General features: G+C 33.5%; 1 long non-coding RNA gene across 2 annotated transcripts; it reads right to left on the bottom strand.

The window, feature by feature from the left end:
* Positions 1-1534: 1534 nt before the first annotated feature.
* On the bottom strand, positions 1535-4085 carry LOC129806184 (uncharacterized). 2 transcript variants are annotated; one of them, XR_008752154.1, is made up of 4 exons: positions 3993-4085; positions 3683-3921; positions 1797-1980; positions 1535-1600 (listed from the first exon to the last, which is right to left on the bottom strand). It is a non-coding gene; the product is annotated as an uncharacterized LOC129806184 (long non-coding RNA). The 2 variants fall into 2 exon arrangements; XR_008752153.1 differs by lacking the exon at positions 1535-1600 and having other exon boundaries at positions 1742-1980.
* Between the last annotated feature and the right edge of the window lie 12820 nt (positions 4086-16905).

Genomic DNA, 16905 nt, shown 5'->3' with positions numbered 1-16905 from the left:
GGTAAAAGTAATGAAAAATAAGAAACTAAAGGCAATATTTTAATGCCATAGAATACCTTAAATTCAATACCAATAATGTTCTAAAATCAATACCATTATATATTACAAATCCTAGAATGCTTAAAGCGAATCCCAATAAAAAATATAAGGTTCATTTCAATTTTTCAATGTTATAGAGTATGTGAAATTAAATACCAAAATTCTCTAAAATCAATGCCATAGTATTCCAGAAATGCTAGAATGCTTTAAATCCAATCCCACAGTAACTCAGAAGAATACTGCAAAAAACATAAGAAATCTATGGCATTCCGTTTCGAAGTCATGAAACTATTTGAATCTAATGCCAAGAATACTCTAAAATCAATGCCACAAAGTACAAAAATCAATACCAAAATATTTTACAAGTCCGAGAATGTTTTCAAGTCAATCCCACAATACACTAGACAAATTAATCGAAAATAATATAGGTATTTAATGGCATTGTTTCAATGTTATTGAATGACTTGAATTCACGGCTAATCATGGTTGAAGATAAGTGCTATATACATTCTATAAATGCCTGAGCACTTCAGAGTCAATCCCACAGAATTATATCTATATTCCGAAGGTATAAAATTACATGAAATTCAATGCCAAATACTCTAAAAATAGTCCTAAAACGTACTAAAATCGATACCACGATATTCTGAAAATACCTGATTAGTTTAAAGCCAATCCCACATAATTTATTTAAAAAAAAATAAGGAAGTCATGGCATTGCTTCACTACCATAAAGTTATTTGAATTGAATGCCAAGAATACTCTAAAATCATTGACAAAATATACTAAAATTAATACTACAACATTTCAAACATACGAGAATGTCTTAAAACCAATCCCACAAAATTTTCTCAAGACAAGTAGATTATGGTATTGTTTCACTACTATAGAAATACTTGAATTTAATGCCAGAATGCTCTACAACACACAGAAAAATTTGTACACAAAATTGTTACACCGAAGGTTGTCCAGATTTGAAAAAGTGTTTGGCAAAATTTTAAGCAAGTGTTTGGTACACAATTTGTTAACGTTTGGTACACAATTTTTTAACAATTGGTACACAATTTTTTAACATTTGGTAAACAGTTTTTTAACATTCGGTACAGAAGTTTTTAACGTTTGTTAACATTTTGTGAATTTCTTGTTTTATTTTTTTTTTAACCGCGGTTAACGTTTTGACAAATTAAAAAAAAAAATTTCACAGAAAAAAAATATTCTGTAAAATTGCTCGTGGATGCATGTGAATACTATTGGGGGCTTACGAAAAGTTCGTAAATCATATAACCCACATTGTTCGTAACAAGATCACTTAACGAGGATTTTTTTCGATAAGTGATGCTCTTTAAGTGATCATGTTAGTACAATGTTAGTGAAAAAAAGTATATACATTTACGATCTTTTTAGCGGATTATACAATTTACGAACATTTCGTATATCCCCAATAAGAATTCACAAACATTTACGAACAATTTTACAAAATATTTTTTTTCTGTTTATACGTTAATTTTTTTTTAATGATGTCCCTGTTCCTTCAATTATAGCCTCCATTGTATGCCTTATCCTAAGAAAAAAAAATTTTTTTTTAATAATTTTTAATTAAATTTATTTTACTACGACTAAAAATAAAAATTTATGTATCACATAATTGTTTTTTTGAAAACTATATAGTAATAAGAATTAACTATGGAAGGCGAGAAACACTCCTTATTTTCAATTTCATCAACATGTTTTACAGTCATTTCTTTCTTTGTTTTTACCTTAAAGCTTTGCAATTCAGTGTCAAATTTTTCATTTTTTTGGATTTGGACGAAAGAGAAGAAGATGATTCGTAATAATGTGAATAACCTTTTTTCTTTCCTCATTATTTAATGATATTTTCTTTAAAAGTTCTGCTCCCCTCACGATCACAGTCCTTTGTATCTTAAAGTATTCTCGCAGCTCCTGCAATACACAAAAAGCCAAAATTTCATGAAGGACTGAAATAATAGTTTAAAATTTTTAAGGAAAATTAAGATAGAAAATTCTTTGATAATTTTTTTTCTTTTTTAATCGCTTCAAGGAAGAAATTTAAAAAATTTCATAAATTATCGAAAAGTTTCTACATCAGAAAGTTGAAAATTTAAAAATGACCAGTGGTAAGGCCTGTTAAACTTATGGTAGCTGAGATTTGTTATAGGTGAATTCGAAATGCGTACAACTTGGGATGCTTTCAACCTGGAATGCGTGAATATTCGATTGTGAGTTGAATTTTGGGAGTAAAGAATCGCGTCGAGTAAACTGTTCTCGGTCGAAATGGTTATAATTGGCTCGACGCGATTCTTCACCCCCAAAATTCAACTCACAATCGAATTTTCATGCATTCCGAGTTGCAAGCACCCCGAATTACACGCATTTCGAGGTCACATGTAAAGAATCTCAGCTACCATAAGCTTATCTGGGCTTATCACTGGTCATTTTCTATTTTAAATAGTCTGAGTGGGGGCCAAAAAATAAAAAAAAAGTTCATTGAAATCGGTTAATAAACATAAGAGATAGAGTCCGGTCCATATGGATATAGAATGGGTCGGGGTACAGTGGGTTGGGGTAGGGGCGGGTGGTATCCATTATTAGAAAGATCTTGCTTTTAGATACAATAAATGTTTAAATTTCATCGAAATCCTTTCATAAACACAGAAAAAGCAGACCGGTCAAGACTTTGGTTATAGCTCGGGTCAGAGAACATCAAGGGAGGAGTGCGATCTACCGTTGGAAAGAGTCTCGACCTCAGCTACAACATACTAAAATCGTCTAGTTCTCAAAATAATTCGAAATAAAATTTTGGAAAATTTTTCGTGATTTATGAATGTCAAAACGTGTAAATTCAAAATTTGGGCCCGATTTGAAGAGGTTAGATTTCACGTGTGTCAACAAAAGCTGAGATTGTAAAAAATATCAGTTAATAAATGGGATAGAACATTAATTTTAGGTTTAATAAATTTATTTTAATATTAAAAGCACGAAATTTCGTAAAATTTCGAAAATAATCTGAAAGTTTCAACAAATGGTTCCTTAAAATTTTCAAGGAAAATTGGGATATAAAATTATTTTTTTTATAATTGGTTCAAGCAAGGAATTTTTAAAAATTTTCAAAAAAAATCGAAAAATTTCAACATCAGATAGTTTCAAATAAAAAGAATAGGAAATTATTTTTAGGTACACTAAATTCATTTATCAAGTAAAAAATACGAAATTTCGCAAAATTTCAAAAACGATCTAAGTTTCAACATGTACTTTAAAATTTTTAAGGAAAAGTGGGAGGGAAAATTGTTTGATAAATTTACTAAATTTATTTTATTTTAAAATTTCAACATATAAAACAATGAAATTTGGATAAAATTTGATTTTTTTTAATTTAATATTTCAAAACTTTCAAATTTTGCTTGAAATTATCATGTCTAATGCATTCTTTGAAAACTTGGACATAATGGGGCGCAAATGGAGGCTTGGGCGCTTCTGTCTTGGAGAGCCCCTATTTTAATCTTACCCTGAATTGAAAACTTCGAATAGGACAGATTTTAGAGCATTTAAATGTGTAAATTGAGAGGCAGGAAGTTGGCAAATAAAATCTTATGGAAAGAAACAAAGAGAAAATGTGGCGGATTACCTTCACAATGAGCTTGTAAAAAAGTTCTGGTGACTTAACGGGATCTGGTGGTGCCTCCTCTACATGAACTTCCAACTCACTGCAATCTTGGGGAGCACGGGATGGTCCTGGTTGCTCTGGCAAGGAAACAAGCTTCAGGATAAATTTATTTCCTGCCAATGTTGGGAAGGTTGCCGGCGTCAGTCTTATGTTGCTTTCGTCGTAAATCTCCAGCTTTCCACCAATTATTTCCAGTTGTTCTCGAGATATAGACAAAAAAAACATCATAAAAAGCCTTCTGAATAATTTTACACCTTTATGGGAAACTTACCTGCTTTTTCCAACTCTGAATACTCTTTTTTTCACGAAAATCTATGCTCACCCACGTGTCCACACCATTAAATTGAACTACCGCATGTGTAACACCCGCCATGATGATTCGCAAATAACTGTCAGATAATGAGAATATTGCGCAAAACTCTCCATACTGGTACCATGTGACTTACTCTTTCTGTCTTTTTGTGCTATGATCTCTCTAAATCTCTCTCTCGCTGAGAGAGAAAGACTGCTAGAGCACCAAATGTACACGATCTTAGCTCCTTTCGGTGAACAAATTATTGTGTACATTTTTTCGTGATCTCTTGGTGTAACAAATAGTATGCATGAAAAGTTATTATTTTTATGTACAGAAATTTTTGTGTACAAATTTTTCTGTGTGAAGCAGTCCCAAAAATATACTAAAATTGAGGTCGTATTATTCTAGAAATGCTAAAATGCTTCAGAGTCAATCCCACAATGTACCAGAAATATGTCAGTATTTCAAAGTTATATATTTACTTGAACTCAATACCAAAATTCTCTAAAAGTCAATTCCTAAATGTACTAAAATCGATACCACAATAATTTATAAATGGGTTTAAAGCCAATCCCACAAAATTTATTTAAAAAAAAGTAAAGTAAGGAGTTCATGGTATTGCTTCACTGCTACAGAATCATTTAAATATAATGCCAGAATGCACTTAAATCAATCCCACAATGTAACAGAAATATGTTAATCTTTTAAGGTTATAATATTACTTGAATTCAGTATCAAAATGCTCTAAAATCAATCCCACTGAATTTCTTTAAAAAAGTTTTATATGGTATTGTCCGTATTGTCTCACTGCTATAGAATATACTGGAATTTAACGCCAAAATCCTCTACAATCAATCTTAAATTGTACTGAAATTCATAGCTCAATATTCTAGAAATAATAAGATTACTTTGAAGGTAATCCCACAAAATTAATTTAAAAAAACTAATAAGTTTATGTTATTAGTTTCACTGTCTTAGAATTGCTTGACTTCAATACCAAAATGCTCAAAACGTACGGTAATTAATATTCCAGTATTCTAGAAATGCGAGACTGGTTAAAATCCAATACCACAAAATTTCTAAGAGAAAATTACGTTTTGGTATTTGTTTCACTGACATAGAATTACTTCAATTCAATACCAAACGGCTTTAAAATCAATCCCAAAATATACTAAAATTAATATCTTAACATTCTGGCAAAGCAAGTTTAATTTAAAGTCAATCCCACAAGATTTCTAAAAAAAAACAAACTAAAAAGTTTATGGTATTTCATTCACTGCATAAAATTACTTGAATGTAATACGAAAATACTCAGAAATCAATACCAAAATGTACTGAAAATAAAATTACTAATCCAAATACTTTAAAAGCAATCCCACAAGTGAAAACACGGGATTTTGACCTTTGACCTTCTTCTCCTTTTTTCCTTGCCAACGTTTCGGAGCTTGATGGCTCCTTCATTATACAATCCCACAATGTATCAGAAAATAAAAATAAGAATTTTATTTCGATATTTCAGTGCTACATATTCACTTGAATTTAATACCAAAAACTTTTAAAGTCATTACCCCAATATATTTTACAAAACCAAGAAATTAAATTCATTGTTTCAATGCCAAAAATGCTCTTTAATTAATCGATAAGATTGCAGAGTAAGTATTCGAAAAAATCTTTCGATTATTTCAAAATCTGTTTTTAATTCAAAATTCAAATTTATTTTAGATCTCAACTCTGTGGGATTGGACGTGCGTACATTCTGTGCTCAAGCAGATGTCTCAATTTTACAAAAAGAATTTTTTATATTGAAAAAAAATATTTAAAAAAAAACTACAAATTACGAAGAAACATCCATAAAAGCAATGTGGCCTGATGTCCAGGGGAATCTTTGGGCAGGATAGTTGCCAGAAGAATACCACTGAGGAATGGGGAAGAATTTCTTTTGTCAACACCGCGAAGGGATGTTTTTTAACAAATTATTGAGAAGCGGGTGCGAGAAAAAGGACAACCATAAAAAATGACTTTTTCACGTGGGCACAATGATCATGTTTACAAAATATCCGTTGTGCAGTTTCAAAGAGAAATATTAAAGAAAGAATCCCGCCTCTGCAGACATAAATCATAGCCCCATTTCTCACCCCCTGAATAATACCGATCAATAGAGACGTGACAATTTTTTTTGTTCTATCTTATATTCCAAAATATCCAAAATATTTTTCATCCGATTGGCAACAATGGCCCAGAAATATTTGTTTATGGTTCTCCTCTGGCGGTGCGTTTTACCAAAAGACACGACCAGAAAAAAGGCAACATAAGAATAGCAGAAAAATCTCAAGAGGGTAGTTTAAAAGAAAAAAAAATTGTTGCATAATAGAAAATGTGAATAAAACATGCAACTTGGGGATGAATTTTCTCTTGCACTCTCGGTCTTTTCCTTTTTTTCTTTACACCGCTCTGTCTTGCCTTCTTGTCATCATCACTGGTATATTTCATCCCTTTTGTACCAACAAATTTTTAGTAGCCACTCTCACGTTATGATAATACGTTTAAGCCCCTTAAAAGTAACCATACGAATATAAACACAACAACACAGGGAGCAATGCTGCAAAAAAAAGGGCACAAGAATAGATTTTTTACGGTTAACAATTCACCCGAATTATTTACCATACATTACACACATTATACTTAGTACTGAAAATCTTTTATTTCGTCCTGGCAAAAGAGACGTGAGAGCCAAAGGAATACAAATCTCCGCACATATCATTTACCATTATTCACATATATTTTATCTTTCATCCCCTATCTTTCACTCAAAGGAACCTCACTACCCTCCTTGAGCATCAATTTCTCCCAATCTCTGTGGTCCTATCCCATTCTCCCTGCAAAGATTTTTCTAAAAATCAGCCTTTGGCCCAAATGTTGCACACAATTATTTTATTCAATTAGAAACATCTTGAATCTCAACGTGAATCTCAAAGAATATTGCTTTATTGCCATCATGAGAATACTCTTAAATTCTAAAAATATTCATAAAGTTGAGGAGACTGCAAGGTATCCAATTTTTGTAAGCAAAACAGTTGAAGGAATATTTATGGGATCATTTGTGAAACTTAGGAGAATAATACAAATTATTGAAAAACAAAATTTAAATAAACATTCTTTAAAATGATACAAAGAAGGTTCAACTAAATTTTGGAAAATTTTCTTAAAATACTTACAAATATCAATTTAAGAGAGAGAATCACCAAGGACCAAAAGGAGAACGTTTTGTCTCAACGTACAAATTATTCAAAACATTTATTAGGTTTAATGTGTTGATTTTTCAATAATTTTTATTAATTGTAGTTACTAGTTCTATCGTTAAAACTTGATTTAAATACTTATTTAAAAAATGCAGAGGGAAGTGGAGTACCTTTGAATAGGGGTATTTTTGAAATAGTGCTCTAATAAGGATCAAATTGATTCATAAATAACAAAAGCATTTGAAAATCAAAAACAAATCGGAACATCCGCAGACATTGATTTTTTTTATTGGGGGTCATCGATGACTGGAAGTCGATATCTCTTACCGTTTAAGCTCCAGAATGGTGACAAGTTGAAAAAAAAAGACGTTAAACAGATCTCTCTTTGAGTTCGAGCAGTAAAATCAGGAGGAAGCAGGAGAATTCCCTATCCAGAACAGTTCTAGGGATAGTTATCATGTGGCAAAGTCTAGAAACCGAACAGTTCTGGAAGAAAAATTAGAAAAAAAGCAGAATTCTCTGCCCAGAGAGATGCTGGAGATAGTCAACGCAAGTGGATGGGCACAGAACTGGCCATTTCTAGAAGATACTGCTATTTCAGGACAAAATTGTCCTTCCGGTGAGCGTCGGTGAGGTGGTTTAATCCAAAATTAAAACATTCAAGGTTCCAGAGCTTTCGCTCACCGGAAGAACAATTTTGTCCTGAAATAGCAGAATAGAAGTCTCACCGTCGGTTTCACTTACCAGACATTTCAAGAAGAAAAATTGGAAAGAAGCAGGGGGATTCCCTGTACAGAGGAATTCTTGGGATAGTTATCATGTGGATCTACCCAGAATCCTAAAAGATCTAGAAGAAAAACCGGGAATAAGCAGGAGAATTCTCTGTCCGGAACAATTCTGGGGATGGTCATCATGTGGATGGACTCAGAATTTGAGCAGTTCTGAAAGAAAAATCAGGACGAATCAGGGCAAGAATCAGGGGAATTCCCTGTTCAGAGAGATAGTCATCTTGTGAATTAAGAAGAAGATCTGAGAAATTCTAGAGAAAATATGAGAATGTTGCGTTATGTTCATATCATATATCATGAAATCGATTTTCGATTCAAATTTCAGCTTAGTTACAATCTGAGAAATGAGTGTTAAAAGATATTATTCTCCCGATTCTCCCTAATTTTACTAGACTTACAGGGTTGTTGCTATAAGCAATTCATATGGATTATATACGATAGAGTATCAACCTACAGAGGCAATATAGGTTTAAAATAGCTACTAAGTCTGCTAAAGCACCACGTCTTGGTCACACAAATGAACCTGATTAGAAACAGGACATTGTTAATAAGAATCCCTGATAAGATAACCCTGCATCACTCTCGAGAGGTTTCAGAAATCTGTAGTTAAAAAAAAATGAAGATAAAACTAAGGGGGATCAAAATAATTGAACTGTACTCACATTGAGGGAGGTTGTGCAGCTTTGTATGGAAAACTATGTCCAAAAATTAAGATTTTTTTTACCGAATTCTACAAAAATCAAATAAATTATACATTATGGTAAAGTGATACAAGTTGGACGTAGTGTTACAAGTTGGACAATTCGCCGGTACAAGTTGGACATGGCTTTTTTCTTGATAAATACAGTGCAAAATTTGTTTTTAAGCACAAGGAACCAAATTATAAAACTAAAGCATTAAAAATCTACAAATAAAAATTAAGTACTAAATTTATCAAGAAAAAAGCCCTGTCCAACTTATACCATTGTCGAACTTGTACCACTTTATCCTATGTCAAAAAATCTTTTACTTATTAGACTCATAATTCTACCTCACAAAATTCCTGGAAATCCTTGGATTTTCCTCTATAGAAAAATAAAAAATAATTGTTGCGATTTTTACGAAGCTGCTCTGGTTTTCTCAGCTTTGTACAATATTTTGTCCACCTTTGTAGGGCTCATTTTCCCCGAAAACGTTACACTAGACACAAAACTTTGCGCATCATTGCCTAGATGGCAATTTCATCTAATTGTTTTCACCGTTGATAAATGCAAAATGATGTGAAAAAATGGAAAAACATTTTTTCATATCATTTTGTGAGTCAGTCAGGTGTGATTCTCTCAGATCACTTCCGGATTTCCCTACTGTTGATTGAAAAAAATGTCCCATTTTTATTCTTGAATTCTCAAAGGAATCAAGAAGAACAACCCTAGAATGAAGAATCATAAATCCGTCAGGTTGATGGCGGCAAATTATGCTCCATTCTCTGTTTGTAATTTTTTTTTATTTGTTAAATCGGTCTAGGGAAATTCTTTGTACTTCTCCTGAATACAGCCAGATGAAGGAACTCTTCTTTATCAACACATTTTTCCAATCATGTTGGAAATTTAAAACAGTTGTTCTAGAAACTTTTTTCAACGATGAACTGGTGCAATTTGACTTTAGAGGGATGTCTCCGGTGATTTCCAGTGAAAATGTTAATCACCCTAAGATAAAACACTTTTTTGGTTTTGCCCAGAGCTTTCGATCCTGATGGGGATCTTCTTCAGTGGCTGGAAGGGCATTAAAATTATTTATTTGCAATAAATTTCTTTTGACATTTTATAAAGGTAATTTTTGTACAATTTTTAGCTCACTCAACTAAATTGTGTTTCCAGAGTCTCTCTTAAGGATCGTGTGGTTCATGGGGTTCCACTTCCAGCCACTGAAGAAGATCCCCATTAGGATCGAAAGCTCTGGACAAAACCAAAAGTGTTTTTATCTTAGGGTGACTAACATTTTCATTGGCTATCACCGGAGACATCCCTCTAAATGTTATAGAAACTCCCGCACGAACAAGCGCAAGACTTTGATGGATTATTTTCTAATATCCTCCTGAAAATTAAAGAAAATTCACTTTCGAAAAACCTTTTTTTGCACCTTAGACTCACGTTCAGTTTGATAGAAGAAATACAATTCACTTGACCCAAATTGCAGTCTGGTCTGGAGCCCGAAAAGGCCCAAGAAAACGCTTTCCGGGATTAGGCAATATTTATTTAGAAAATTAATGATTTTTATTAATTTTTTAATAGAAAGATAGGAAGTTTTTGACAAAAATCTTATTCAACTGTCTGTAAATACGCATATTTTCTGCTGCTTCGAATCTTGGGAAGAGCCACTTAATGAGAAGAGTAAGGGTGGCTTGTTAACGAACTTCACGAAATTCCACACATTCAGCAGCCTCTTTAACATAATTAAACAATTAACAAATGCCACTCGAGCCCAGTGAAGACGTTCAAAAGTCTCGCGAGAATCAGCAGTGGAAACTCGTTGGGGAAAACGCGGGATTCTCTTCGGGGGATGGTTGGAAAATTGTGCGGCTGCCGATGCTCAAGAGGTGAGCAATTATCTCTTTGGCTTTTCTTTAATTAACGACATTGCCATTTGCTGGGGCAATGAAATAAACCCAAAATGTGCAAAAGTGCTAAGACAAAAAGGGGTGTTTTACAAATTAAAATGCGTGCCCCTATCTTGGTTGAAAAAAGAAATACCCGAAGGGGAAGATTTCTTTCCAAGGTGCACCTTTCAACCCTTAAACGCCATGTCTTCAGTGTTGAGGATAAAATTTGATGGAAATTGTTTAAACGGTATATCTTAGCACATTACTTTATTGGAGCATTTAATTTTCATCTGCTCAACCATATGAGTTGTAAATTTAATTATTTTATGGGTTATTTCAACCCCAGAATTGCTCAAATTGATGACAGTTGAAACGGTTTCTCGCACATTAGAAGATTGTTTGCTTTTCCGGCAACAAATTGGACAAAATTGGGACTATAAAACTATAAACATAGGATACAAAAGGATATCTTCAAAGGATCTTCATTTTTTATGAGAAAGACAAATCCTTTTGCTCAATTCTAATTAAATAGATAAATGCAAATCTCTCTGCAAAATACCCAAACAATTCACTGACAAATCAGATTAAAGAGGGATATGAAAGGCACTTGAATCTCTTGTTTGTGCAACATTTTTTTATGCTGCACAATCTATCTTCATCAGTCTTTTTTGCCAGTCGCATAAAACCAGAGAGATAATAGGGCTAAAGAAGGCCCGACAATACTCACCCCCATTGTACAAGGGGTTGAAAGGCAATGAAGATTTGCGGAATGCTCGAACTCATAACTCTTAATGTTTTAGTGTTAAAAATGATCAGGAACTCTAAAAGTTTTTTTCGGTACCCAGAATCGTTCTGAGATTACCGGTTCACTTTCTACTCCTAACAAATTGGAACTGGTTTAAGTTTATCCGGTATTCAGAGACGCTTTTTGCCACAAAAAATATAACAAATAATAAATTGGGATAGAATCAATCCCAAAAGGGTTAAATACAAACCCTGCAACAGGATAGAATTAATCATAAAATTGGATATAACTAATTAAAAAATGGAATAAAAAGAGTGACAAAATAGAATTAAGCGGCGCAAAAACAGTATAGAATCAGTCACAAACTACTATTAAAACCAATAACGAAATTAAATACAATTAATCATAGAATGGGTTTAGAACAACCCCAAAAGAGGATAGAATTAATCTCAAAATAGGATATGACCAATTATAAAATGGGATAGAATCAATAATAAAGTAAGATAAAATTAAATAAATACAGGATAGAATCAACTTCAAAATTGGGTAAAATCAACCCTAAAATTATGGAAGAATTATACGCAAAATTAAATATAACCAATAACGAAATGGGAGAGATTCAATACAAATAAAATAAAACGGCAGAAAAACAAGATAGAATCAGTCAGAAAATTTGTGTAAAAAAATCATTAGAAGGTATAGAATCAATCCCAAAGTGGGTTAAGACCAACCCTAGAATTATGGTAGATTTAATCACAAGATGGAATATAGGCATTTTAAACGATATAAAACGGATGACAAAATATTATAATTGTATAAGATAAGATTTTTGCCAGGGGTCAGTTCTCCATTTTGGATCACCGATGCATCAAAGTCACAAATTGGGCTCCTTATGCTGCCCTACTTCCAACTCTATTATCTTATCCCCCGATACGGGTAGCCACTCCATATCACAGCTCTGCATGCGGTTGTATCACACGTAGTGTCTCTACTATATCACAACACAGCCCATCTCGATGTGTGTTTGGATCAGTGACAGTGAATAATTGTATCGACTGAAGTATCTCTTTCATTCCAAAACTCGTTAAAACAGCGTTAAGATATAGGTTAGAATAATTCACAAAATTGGATAGAATCAATCCCAAAATTGGATAAAATAGCATAAAAACAAGTTAAAATCAGTCAGAAAATTTTATATAAGCAATCATAAAATGGGATAGAATCAAGCTCAAAATGGATAAAAGGCAATCCTAAAACCAAGACAGAATTAATCACAAAATTGGATATTATAACTATATTTTAAATGAGATAGAATCAATCCCAAAATTGGATAAAATAGCATAGAAACAAGTTAAAATCAGTCAGAAAATTTTATATAAAACAATATTAAATAAAATGGGATAGAATCAACCCCAAAATGGGTTAAAAATAACCCTAAAATTAGGGTAGAATTAATCACAAAATGTCATATAAGTATTATAAAATGGGATAGAATCAGTGCCAAAGTAGGATAAAATTGCAATTACAAATTAGGATAAAAAAAGTATTCTTAAAATGTGATATATCCAGTATATTAACAGTAATTAAAATAAATGAGAATTCACTGAGAAAAAAAGAGGGTGCGATTAACTTTTTTCTTCATAACTTTAACACTTTTTAGGTGTAAAAATATATCAACATTTTTTAATGTTAATTTTACATCTTTTTAAGGGTAAAATTAACATGAAAAAGGGTAACTTGAACCCCCAATACACCTAAAAAGGGTAATATTTACACCGATTTCGGATAAATACTGCAGGGTAAAATTAACATTTCCGGAATGTTATTTTGACTTTTTCGGATTTCTCTCACTCAGTGTTATAATACAAAAATCGATGAATTACAATAGAAACTCTCTCTTTTCGAATTGGAACAAAATAAAATGAGTGAATATTGTTGACAAAATGCAGCACATTGAGCCACTACACAAAGGAATTATAGAAGATCATCAACTGATTTGATGACAGGGATGAGATTAATTCCTCCGTGTGTTCCCATCAATTGACAACAGGCAACAGGGTTGCGAGGAGAAAAAAATCACAGAATCACTTGAAATTGAATAAACCGACAACGAATCCACATTTCATCCCCCTTGAACATGAGTTTTTCGTTCCACATTTTTTTTTTCGACAGCCAATTCTCCCTTTTACCTTGCTCTCCTGTCCCAGGAAATATCCCTCATTCCTGGCCAATTTAACGCACCTCAAGATGCAACAATTCCCTCTTGTTCTCAAACTGAAGCCAATCACTCAAAATTGGCACGGCAAGAGAGACAAGAGGAGTTTAATCAAAGATTTTGAGTAAGATTCTCATATTTTTTTTATAGTACTTACCAGTAGGGGAATTCTGTAACAGTATGACAATGTCATATGACAAATTTTAAAATTTTTATATGGGAAATTCGGAAAAAAATTCATTGAAAATCAGATTCATATCAGTTACTAATAGCTTCATACAGCTCCTTGTATTGACCATTCGGTAATCACTGGACTTTAATGTTGTCCTGTTCCCGAATTTATCACGGAAATTTGTCTTGCGACATTGTCATATCGTTACAGAATTCCTCTACAGGACTTCTTCTCCAAAACCTTGTTTTCTTGAGATTTCTTGAAAATTCATCACAAGATTTTTTATTTCTCGTTATGATTTTAGAGGTTACAAACTTAGGCGGACAAATGTAAACAAAAAGGGACAGATAATCCTAACCGGCTTATGTAGGTGAGATTCTTAACGTGAGCTAACTCGGAGTGCATGCAAATTCGATTTAGAGCTGAAGTTGGGAGACGCCATTCAGTTATCTTGAATAAAATTCGTGAAATTATACAAATTTTGTATTTAAACCAAAATATCAAGGATTTGGATGAACTGACAGAAAAGTGTTATATGGGTGAAATGTAGACCAGAATGTTCTCTATAATTTTGCCGTAGAACTTGAACTCATCGATTACTCAGAAGCCAAGATAAGCGAGGTTTTTTGTTTCTTAACTCGTTTTTTCATCCAGAGTTCCCCAAGTAATCATTTGTTGAACTTCAACTATATCAAAGAATTGTTGTATTTTGTGGGACTTTCCATTTAAAACCCTATTTTAAGTGCCTTGGTGGAGTAGAGGCAGTCAAATTGGCATCTGAGTGATTTCAAAGCGTTATTATGGGAAAAATCAATTTTTTCACACTTAAACGGCAAAATCGGACTGATAGCGTGGTCTGAGTGGAAAATGATGTATGGACGAAATGTAGAGACAAATGTGCTCTACAATTATGTCGAAGTAATCATCAAAATCGGTTCAGCGACAGTCGAGATAATTGAGGTTATGTGATATTGAAATTGGTTTTTCGACTGTGGCGCCCCTGGTGTTGGTCCCACGAAGTTCAAATATTCTAGAAAGTTGTAGCATTTGGAGAGATCTTTCATTTAAGCCCTCATTCATCAAAATCGGTCACATAGAACCGGAGATATGATTTTTTGAATTTTGTGAACTTTGACCCCTCATATCTCCGGTTCTATTGAAACCACAGCGCACATACGCACCATTTTGGAAACGTCCTAGACTGGACTACAATATACTAAAATTTCATTAACTTGCACAATGCCGTTTTTGAGAAAAATGTCTTTGAATTTCGATGAATTTTGACGCTATCACAGCGCCACCTGTGGTGACTTTTTGAACTTCCATCTGAAAGTGCTCATCGAGACGAAACCAAAAAGGTAAAATTTATGTCGCTATGTTAATTAGAACCGGAGATAGAGGCCGGTCAATGTTCGAACTTTGACCCCTTATAGCTCGGGTCAGGGGTTATGGATCGACTTAAGGTTTTTTTTTTTGATAGGTATAATCAACGGCTACAACATACTAAAATTTCAGCCCGATTGCATAAGGAATTTTTGAGTTATTTAACTTTAAAGATTTAAAAATTTTCTTTTTAATAATAGCGCCCCTAGCGGTGGTTTTATGAACTTGCGATGTTAGAAGGGGAAGTGGCATTTCATGAGAGCTTTCCAAAAAGCCCTCATTTTTTAAATTCTGACAATTAGAACCGGAGTTATGGCCATTTTAAGAAATTTTTTTTGGACCCTTATAGCTCGGGTCAGGGGGGTCGGGGGACCTTAAGTTTGGTATTGATGGAAAGCCTTAAGGCCCAGCTATAACATACTAAAATTTGAGCCCGCTCGATGCCATAGGGGCGGAGCTATTGAGAAAACAAAAAAAGGGGGGTCTTCAAAATGGCGGAAGGAGGGGTGGGGGGTGGGGGGTCAATGCACCAAGTTGCAATTTTCATACGATATTTAACCTTTGCCGAAAACCGCAAGTCGATATCTTTTTTAGTTTAGGAGCTATTAAGCTCCAAAGAGCGGCCGGACGGCCGGCCGGACGGCCGGCCGGCCGGCCGGCCGGGAACGTAACTTAGCCCCCCATATATTCGTGATCAGGAAGTGGCGAAACACATTTTGGCCAAGTTTGAGCGCGATCGGAGGACATGAAATTTTGTTAGGATTATAGTAGGTGAGATTGTTAAGAATCTCACCTAATATCATTGAATTATTCGTTTCCATAACAGTTTTTCAAGGTCAATGATTAAAATCGTTCTAGAGAAAGTGTTTCGAAACAGAATGGATGATGTTTGACCTCGTTGGAAAGGTCTTGGAATTTCTGACAAGTTTGAACCGGTTTCAAGTAATCATGAATCGGTAACGAACCGGTTATAGACCGATAAATAATTTTTAGCCAAAAATCAAGCTATTTTGGACAATCTTCTGGTTCATTATAATTCGGTTCAAAACGGTTGTGATCCGGTTATTGATAAATGATGTAAAATTAATTTTGAAGTACAGCATTAAAGTTACGACTTTGAGCATTTTGCAAAGCATGAGATACTTTGCCACTACATTGCATTTTAAAACCAAAATCGGACTTGAACGGTTAAAAAAATTCCCAGAGCTGCATCGATTTTTAACTTTAGCTAACATTTCCGTGAATTTTAAAGTAAAATTTTCAGCATATATAAAAAAATCACTGTATAGAGGATTCTTTCACCCCTCAGTAGATAGATTTCCTTCTGCACACTTGAGGAAATCAATTTTTACGAGCAATTGCTTCGAGATGGCTATATGATCTTGCCACATTTGTCTTTCGCATTTCCTCCCTGACACTTTTCCCTGGATTTTCCACTCCGTCACTTGATACTTTTCTTCCTGAATCGCGTATATGGCGAATATTATGAAATTTTCGCCCATAAAGTTCAACTGCATTAAAATTTATTAGCCCCCCAATATCTAAATATTGGACGATGAATTTTTAGGAAGGGAAAATCAGTAGATAAAAGTTGCCATATCTTCGACAGATTGATCAATTTGTTGAGGAGAGACGACTACAAAAAAAAACAGAGCCTGGCGCCTTTTTTCGTGTCTTGGTAGAAAAGTTTCGGACCATTAAATGACTGCTGGCGCCATTGGTTTTCAATCATTTTCCTAACATCAATTTTATTTTCACTGTGTTTACGT

This window comes from Phlebotomus papatasi, chromosome 3, assembly GCF_024763615.1.
Source record: "Phlebotomus papatasi isolate M1 chromosome 3, Ppap_2.1, whole genome shotgun sequence".
NCBI classification, from domain to species: Eukaryota; Metazoa; Arthropoda; class Insecta; order Diptera; family Psychodidae; genus Phlebotomus; species Phlebotomus papatasi.
This window is presented reverse-complemented; position numbering and strand designations above follow the sequence as displayed.